The sequence below is a fragment of the Cupressus sempervirens genome, chromosome 8, assembly GCF_028749045.1.
Source record: "Cupressus sempervirens isolate cs-2001-9-10 chromosome 8, ASM2874904v1, whole genome shotgun sequence".
In the NCBI taxonomy this organism is placed as follows: Eukaryota; Viridiplantae; Streptophyta; class Pinopsida; order Cupressales; family Cupressaceae; genus Cupressus; species Cupressus sempervirens.
Genome location: NC_143125.1, coordinates 60,407,323 through 60,415,031, shown reverse-complemented (window position 1 = coordinate 60,415,031; position 7,709 = coordinate 60,407,323). Strand labels below are relative to the sequence as shown.

The 7,709-nt window shown below is 34.2% G+C and overlaps 1 pseudogene across 1 annotated transcript; it reads right to left on the bottom strand.

Moving 5' to 3' along the window:
* Positions 1-330: 330 nt before the first annotated feature.
* Positions 331-1,998, bottom strand: LOC149541600 (RING-H2 finger protein ATL72 pseudogene; annotated as a pseudogene). The gene has a single exon (XR_016355355.1). The product of XR_016355355.1 is annotated as an RING-H2 finger protein ATL72 pseudogene (transcript).
* Positions 1,999-7,709: the final 5,711 nt, after the last annotated feature.

The following is a 7,709-nucleotide window of genomic DNA, read 5'->3' as shown; positions in this document are numbered from 1 at the left end:
AAACCATTTTCTTATGCCACATATAGAATACCACAATTTATTACTTTCTTTGCATGTCTTCCTAGAAAGAATTTATTGTATTTAATTATTAATAATGAAAATGAAACTAAATAACACTCACAACTACTAAAATCAACTTAATCTTAAATAGCAATTGTTTATTTTTTTCAACTTTATCAACTCTTCAAGCACTAAATTATCTTTCCCACAAAACCATGTATTTCTCTTAACCTTTTTCAGCAACTTTTCACTGATTTCAAAAAGGCATTTTACAAACCACTAAACCAAGTTACACTACACTTCCAACACACGTCAGCACTGAGACAACAATGGAGTGAAGACCAAGAGCTCATATATTCAGAAAATAACCTTAAAAGTACATGATCAAGATCAGCTTGAAAAAATTATACACTCCCCTCATTATGTACACACTTTTCCCTAGCATACTCATACATCAATGATGGAGCCATTATCAATCTATAGACACTCTTTCTAAGAGGATCTATAATAAGGATTGATGTCACTGGATAAGCATTTAGATCTTTGATTTAAATCAAGAATCTAATGTGTAATTTAGGTTCTACATATTTTTGAAATCAAGATGTTGGTTCTATATATGCTCGAAATCAAGATGTAAGTTCTATATATGCTCGAACAATGGTGCTCTTCCCTTACAACCCTCATTTTGTAGACCGCATTTCCTAAACAACTGACCTACTCACACTAATAGATCCATCATCCATTCAGAGAGGACCCTAAAAAAAGAACCCATGTTAGTGAACACATACTAACATGTAAGAACTAAGAACTACATTCTAATCTGAAATCTGACATATAATTTAAGCTCTACAAATACAAAGTGTACAAATTGAGGATGCTCTTCCCCTGCACCCCTCATTCTTTGTACACACTTTTTCCCCACCAAACTAGTGCCCCACATAAACCCATTACCAGGGGCAATGAATCCACCATCAATCCCAAGGAACTTTTCCAAGAGGACCCACAAAACAAAAAGAAAGGACCCTACCCATGTCAGAGGATAAGCACTATAATCTGTCAGATCCCGGAATCCGATCAGAAATCCTCTGAGCTCCAACAGAATCTGTTACCCTTTCGGAAGAACTCTGTTCCGTCGCAGGCCCTGCAAGATCCCCTGCTTCTTCTCCCTCCCTCGCCCGGTGAATGATGATACGAATGCTACCATTCCGGGGACATTCCTGCCCCTGCTGATAACTGCAAAGAACGGCGGCCACCGTGTTCTTCTCCGCAACAAAATCCACAAGACTCCTCCGGCAAGTTGGGCACGAAGAATGAGAGAGAAGCCATTGATCTATGCACTGCCGGTGAAACGAATGCGTGCATTCGGGCAACACACGGATCTTTTCACCGTCTGCGAACTCAGAGAGACAAATGGGGCAGTCCAATTCCACACGATCCGTCGTTTTGGAGTAGATCATGGTGGGCAATGTCTGAACATCGGCTCGTTTCAGACCAGATGGCTGATTTGGGGTTGCGAGAGCAGGGGATTCGCCGATTTGGGCGTTTTGGCGGGCGGAAAAGAGGCGGGTGAAGTGAAAAGACCAGCGGATTATGTAGTTAATGGCGAGGGCGCAGATGAGAGCACAGAGAAGAGCGGCCAAGATTACGACTAAGTTTGGATCGAAAGAGCCCTCCTCTGGGCGTAGTTGGATCATATCTTTGGATATGTCTACCGGCATGGACGCCGGATTCACTTCCAGTAGATTTCTGGACGACATGGGTTGGGGATTTTGATTTGGAATGAGTTGAATCTTGTGAAGAACGGGGGAATTTCTTTTGGAATGAGTTGAATCTTGTGAGAAACAGGGGAATTTCTCTTGGGATGAGTTGAATCTTGTAGAAAACAGGGGATTTTGGGAGTGTATTTTGTTGGGAATGAGTTGAATCTTGGGAAGAATTTGGGAGTTCTGGGAGTGTTTGTGAGGGGATTTGGGAGTGGATTTATAATGAGGGATTGGGAGGAGGAGTTGTTTGGCCCACCGGGTGGTGAATTATTTGGGCGGGCCGATCGCAATCGTACCACATATCCCTAGCTTTTTTTAATAGTTTTATATCGACTTGTCTCTTTTTGTCCTATTTGTATACTCTCCCCAATGGAGAATATCTCGTCTCGCCCATTGGTTAGCTAGACGATTGAGTACTTGAACTCTCTGGTTTTTGAACACCTCTTCATGAGTGTGGTGGTGTAGTGGTTTCCCTTGACAAGTCACTCCCTCATTTGCGATGTGGGGTCCCTTGAATTAAGCTAGCTACATTCCTTGTCTCGTCCTCTGTAAATTTTGTTACAAATTCATTTCTAATGATGTGGAGCCATTGAGTTTATAATGTACACTCCTTATCTAATTTCTTATAATTTCTTATGATGTGGGTTCAATGGGTAGACTCCTTGCTTAATTTCTTATAATTTCTTATTATGTGGGGTCAATAGGTAGACTCTTTGCCTCATTTCTTATAATCTCTTACGATGTGGAGTCTATCGAGTTTATTGTGTAGATTCCTCGCCTCATTTCTTATAATCTTTTATGATGTGGGCCCTGCAAGTTTATCAAGTAGACTCCTTGTCAAACGTGTTCAACATAATTCCAATCTTGTCATTTATAATGTTGGACTTCATCCCTTATGATGTGTGTCTTCAACCTAGCATTACTCATTCTTGATAAACTCATTTAAAACCATTCAACTTCATCAGTAGCGAGACAAAGATTGAGAGGCATCTATTATGTCAATTTTGTTTGGTATCACCATCAACCTCATCCCTTATGATGCGGGTCTATTAGAATTACCATGTGTATTCTTGGCCTCGTTGTTTATGATATTGTGTTTGTCGAGTTTGTCCAACATGATCCCAATCTCATTCTTTGTGATGTCGAGTTTGTTAAATTTCTCGATATGTTGTCGACTTCATCTCTTTTGGTGTTAGTGTCTTCACTCAACGTTATCTCCTTCTTGGTGGAGTCATTTAGATTCATTTAACTTCATCAATGGAGAGACATGGGTTGACATGTATTTGTTATGTACAATGTGTGCAGTATGTTCCCAACTTCATTCCTTATGATATCAAAGTTGTACGCTTGGAAAAATCTCATCTTTGGTGGACTCGTAATGAAGCATTCAAATTCATAACAGAGTCAAGGACTAGGAGATATACATTATGTCAAATTTGTTTGATACGATCCATGATCTCATCCCTTATAGGTGGATTCATTTAGAACCATTCAATATCATGAATAGAGAGTCAAGGACTAAGAGATGAATATTCTATCAAAATTGTCATTCCCTATCTCATCTCTTATGATGTCAGGGTCTTGCTCTCAACAAGATGTAATCCCTAATGAACTCGACAAGAACAATTCAACTTCATCAATAGAGTCAAAGATTGAGAGGTATTCATTGAGTCAATTTTGTTTGAAGTGATCTTGACTTCATCCTTTATGATGTTTAGGTTTGTAAAAATTTCTCATTGCCTCATCCTGTAAAGTCTTGCATATAGCGTGATGTGATCCCTAGTTGACTTATTTAAAATATTTCAACTTCACCAATAAAGAGTCAAGGACTAGAGATATCCATTTTGGGAAAATCAATTAGGTGGTGGGGTAGTTTTTTAGTGGAAGATTTATAGCATTTGCGAAAAATACTATTTGATACAAGAATATATAGATTTTTATTTCTATTGAGAGTCAAGGATTGAGATGCATGCATTCCATCAAATTTATCAAGCATGACCTCAATCTCATCTCTTATAATGTAAAATTCATCAAATTTGTCAACATGCTCTAAGTCTCATCCCTAATAATGTTGAACTGTCACATTCAATAAGACTTGGGCTTTACATGTCTCAATTAGAACCATTCAAGTTTATCAATGGAACAAGGGCCCACTGAATATTTTATATCATCCACAAATATTTTTTAGTTATCCTAAATTAAAGCATGTTGAAATTTCTGACTCTGAATTACGAATTGATATATATACATTTTATCAATTTTGGACCTAATCCTAATCCATTCCCTTAGCATAACATACTTTACACTTCATCTTTTATGACAACCACGCCTTACATTCTTACAAAACTTTGACAACTTTTTAAATTTATACCCGATCTAAACTAAAAACAACCTCAAGATTGTGGAGAAATATTTTCTACTAATAAATCAACCAATAAATAACCATAAACATACGTGTTTGTTTCAAAGTGAGATTATTAATGTGGATTATGATGAAGTTCCTATGAGCTTATCTTAAGATTATAAACAAATATTAAACCGATTACGTAGTTTGTTTGAAGCGTGATTCTATTACATGTTTCTGTCGGTGTTCTAGGTGCATACTGTACATTTCAAAAGTAGTGAATTTTCATTTTCAACCGTAAAAGGTGCTCCTTACTTTCCACTGTTGAAGGAAAGGTTGTAATAAAAAGTATTCTCCACCACTTTAATTTCTTGTCTCTATACGATGAATTCCCACCTCCTACGCCTTTCTTGTGCCATGAAAGTTCGTGAAAGTTTCTTACTCGAGGATGTACTCTTTTATCTTTAGCGTGGCATATTTCATGTCTTCCTAGTTGGCTTAGTGGTGGAGAACTTGTACTCTTGAAAGAGAGGTCACAAGTTCAAATCCCACTGGGGGGTAGGGTATGTATGCCTCGTTTGTAGCGCTAAGCGCCTCTCGAAAAAGAGTATGAGGTAGTCCCATATCACTGTCACCATATGTAAACCCAAAAACTATGGCATAGTGTCATGGATTATAAAACCACTTTTCCTTTCCTTTCCTTTTTCCCTTTCTTCTACACGCGTTTTCATATGTAATTATCCACAAACTAGGGTTATATACTTGTAAATCATCTATAATTTTTTCAAATTGTTCTTTTTTGTTGTGGATTTGCGTAAGGTTACCACCTTGTGTGTGTCATCGAAAAGTTCCTTCGTTCGTAAGTTGTCCTTGTAGAAATGATCTTTTTAGCTTAAACGTACATGTTGGAGTTTAGGTTGAACTTTTTATTTTATATAAATTTTTAAAAATTCAATGGATCAAGTCTTGTTCACTGCAAGTCTCTTATATTGTAAAAGAGGATGAGATAAGTATTGCACCTCAGGCGAGTTTGGTATAACAGATGTCTCGATCCTTTGTTCTTAGTTAAAAAAGTTTAAGTATTGCTCGTTACACATTAATAGGTTTGTATAAAACCCTCCAAAAAAATCATTTTGTTTTGTGAAACATGTCATTTCAAATTACTTCTTTGATGTCACATTTACCTAAATCAATTTGAAATCAAAATGTCTATTGTCCATATATGAAATTGGTATTTAGCAGCAAACACAAATCTGACACATACTCCACTTTTAAGTCTCATATTTTTATCCAAAACAATCAAACTACTATGTTTGGAAAGTTTACATTTATGTACATATATATCTAAAAAAGTATCCAAAGTTAATTGAATTGAGTTAATAGACCTCTTAAAAATTCCCCTCCTAAAAGAGAGATCAATGAGATACCTAAATTGAAAGTAATGACTTCAAAAGTCATATTACACTAAATATTTATAATTATGAATTTTAAACATTTATAGAAGAAAAATGAAAGACAATGACTTACAAAATTAAAAATGGGATGAAAATACAAGAATGTTAACAATATTATGTTTTGGTTTTTTGCTAAATTTGTTAAAATTGAATGATTTTTTAAAAATATATTACTTAATGAAATTTGTGATGATTTGTTGGGGTTGGATGATTTTGGAGAGAATACACGACCAAAAAAGAGAAACTTTTTAAAAAAATTGTAATTCCTTTGAAACTAATAGACAATTGTGATATTATTTCAATAGATTTATTATAATGAATTTTCTTTACCATAAAAGATATGAATAAGAACTACTTTTGGTTCTTGCCTATAAAATATTATCTATTTAAAAAAATAAAAAAATACATTTATAATAAATATAACAATAAAAAAGTTATTCTTACAACTCATTATAAGATTGATTGATTTAATTAGTTTATCTTTAAGAGGGGATTACACTTTTTCACATATTGATTAGAATGTGCAATGTAAAAGTGGAATTAATTTTAACAACTTAATTTCATAGCTTTAAATTATTGCAACACAATGGTATCTTATTCTTAAAAATTTGAGGTTGAATTTTGTTAAATATCAATAATAAATCAAGTCTTAGACTCTATAATATAAGAGAAAATACATTAATTTTTAAGGCATGAATTCTAGAGTGTGTAATATGTATAAAGTAAATCAACTTGAACAAGTTAGCTTCATTGGTTTATGGTAGTGATATATTTTGTTGAACATGTAAGATTAAATTTTGTTAAAATATCCCAATGAATCAAGTTTTAGTCACAATAATCTAAAGGAGCAAGTATCTATTTCTTCAAAGTTCTTATTTACTTAAACATTTAGAATGAACCTTTGGTGTTGTATGTTAGTAGTTTAGATACTTTTCTACTGTAAATAAATTCATGTTTGTAATTTAATTAATAATTCATTTCAATTTTATCACCTGTTCATTGTCTGGTGTTTTGCATTTGTTTAGTATCATATTGCATCGATTACAAGAGTCACTTTCCTTTGATATGATGACCTCAACCAACCTTGGTATAGTAGTCATTGTTGTTAGAATGATTAGAATAACTAGGGGGGGTGGTGTTGAATCAATTATCCTTAGGTCAAGATGTTACCAATTCCAACTTTTAATGACTTCAAACAACTTATTCAAAATTCCACTTGATCTATATAGTAACTCATCGGTAATTCAACTTATTCACTCATCACTTAGCTCTATGTTTAGTGTATGCCGAATAATAGAAACATATAACAATAAATAACATGAAACATGAAAACAACATTCACACAATTATGACACTAGGAACATAGAAACCCAATTTGGAAAAAACCATCAAGTAATATGCTACCACTTTTCACTCTTCTAAAGTGAGCTCAATTAAGAGCCAACCCTATAAAGATTACAAAACACATTGATAGGTGTGACCCTATTAAAGGATTTAATCATCCTATTAGAAGTGGCATGGTTAGAGGTCTTCAAAATATCACATAAGAATGTCACCTTGATTAAAGGATTTACAATATGACTGTTAGGTCAACCTTGATAAAGGAATTTACTGCCATAATGGTTAGAAAGTAACTGCTAAGTTGATCTGAAAAAATACAACTCACTTTGCAAATTTAGATCTTCATTTGACTCATTCATTGGTCATTGATTGGACTTCATCACATTCTCCATATTTGATCTTCTTGGTAACTCTTCAAGAAATCCCTCTTTCACAAACTTCTCACTTTTCCTCTGCAACTATGTTCTTCACTTATCTTCATCAATTTGCTATTCCAACCTCAAACCAACTTGTAAAACATCTCTTGTGCCTCCTTAAATAGGTAGCTTTGATCCTTTTTTTCTTAAATGTAACTGTAGATCTTAGGGTTTGACCAGATTCATCAAATTTTCCCATTGTTTTGTCCTTCTACTTTTTTCCTTGAAACTTCTATAAATTTTTCTTCAATCATTGCCTTAGAATCCTTAACAAACCCTAATCATTCATTAAATATTCCCACTCATCAATCCTGATCTTTTATGTGTTTTGAACAATTTATATATTCAATTGTGTTGGCATTAAGTCTTGACTCTTTTACATATTTTTAAT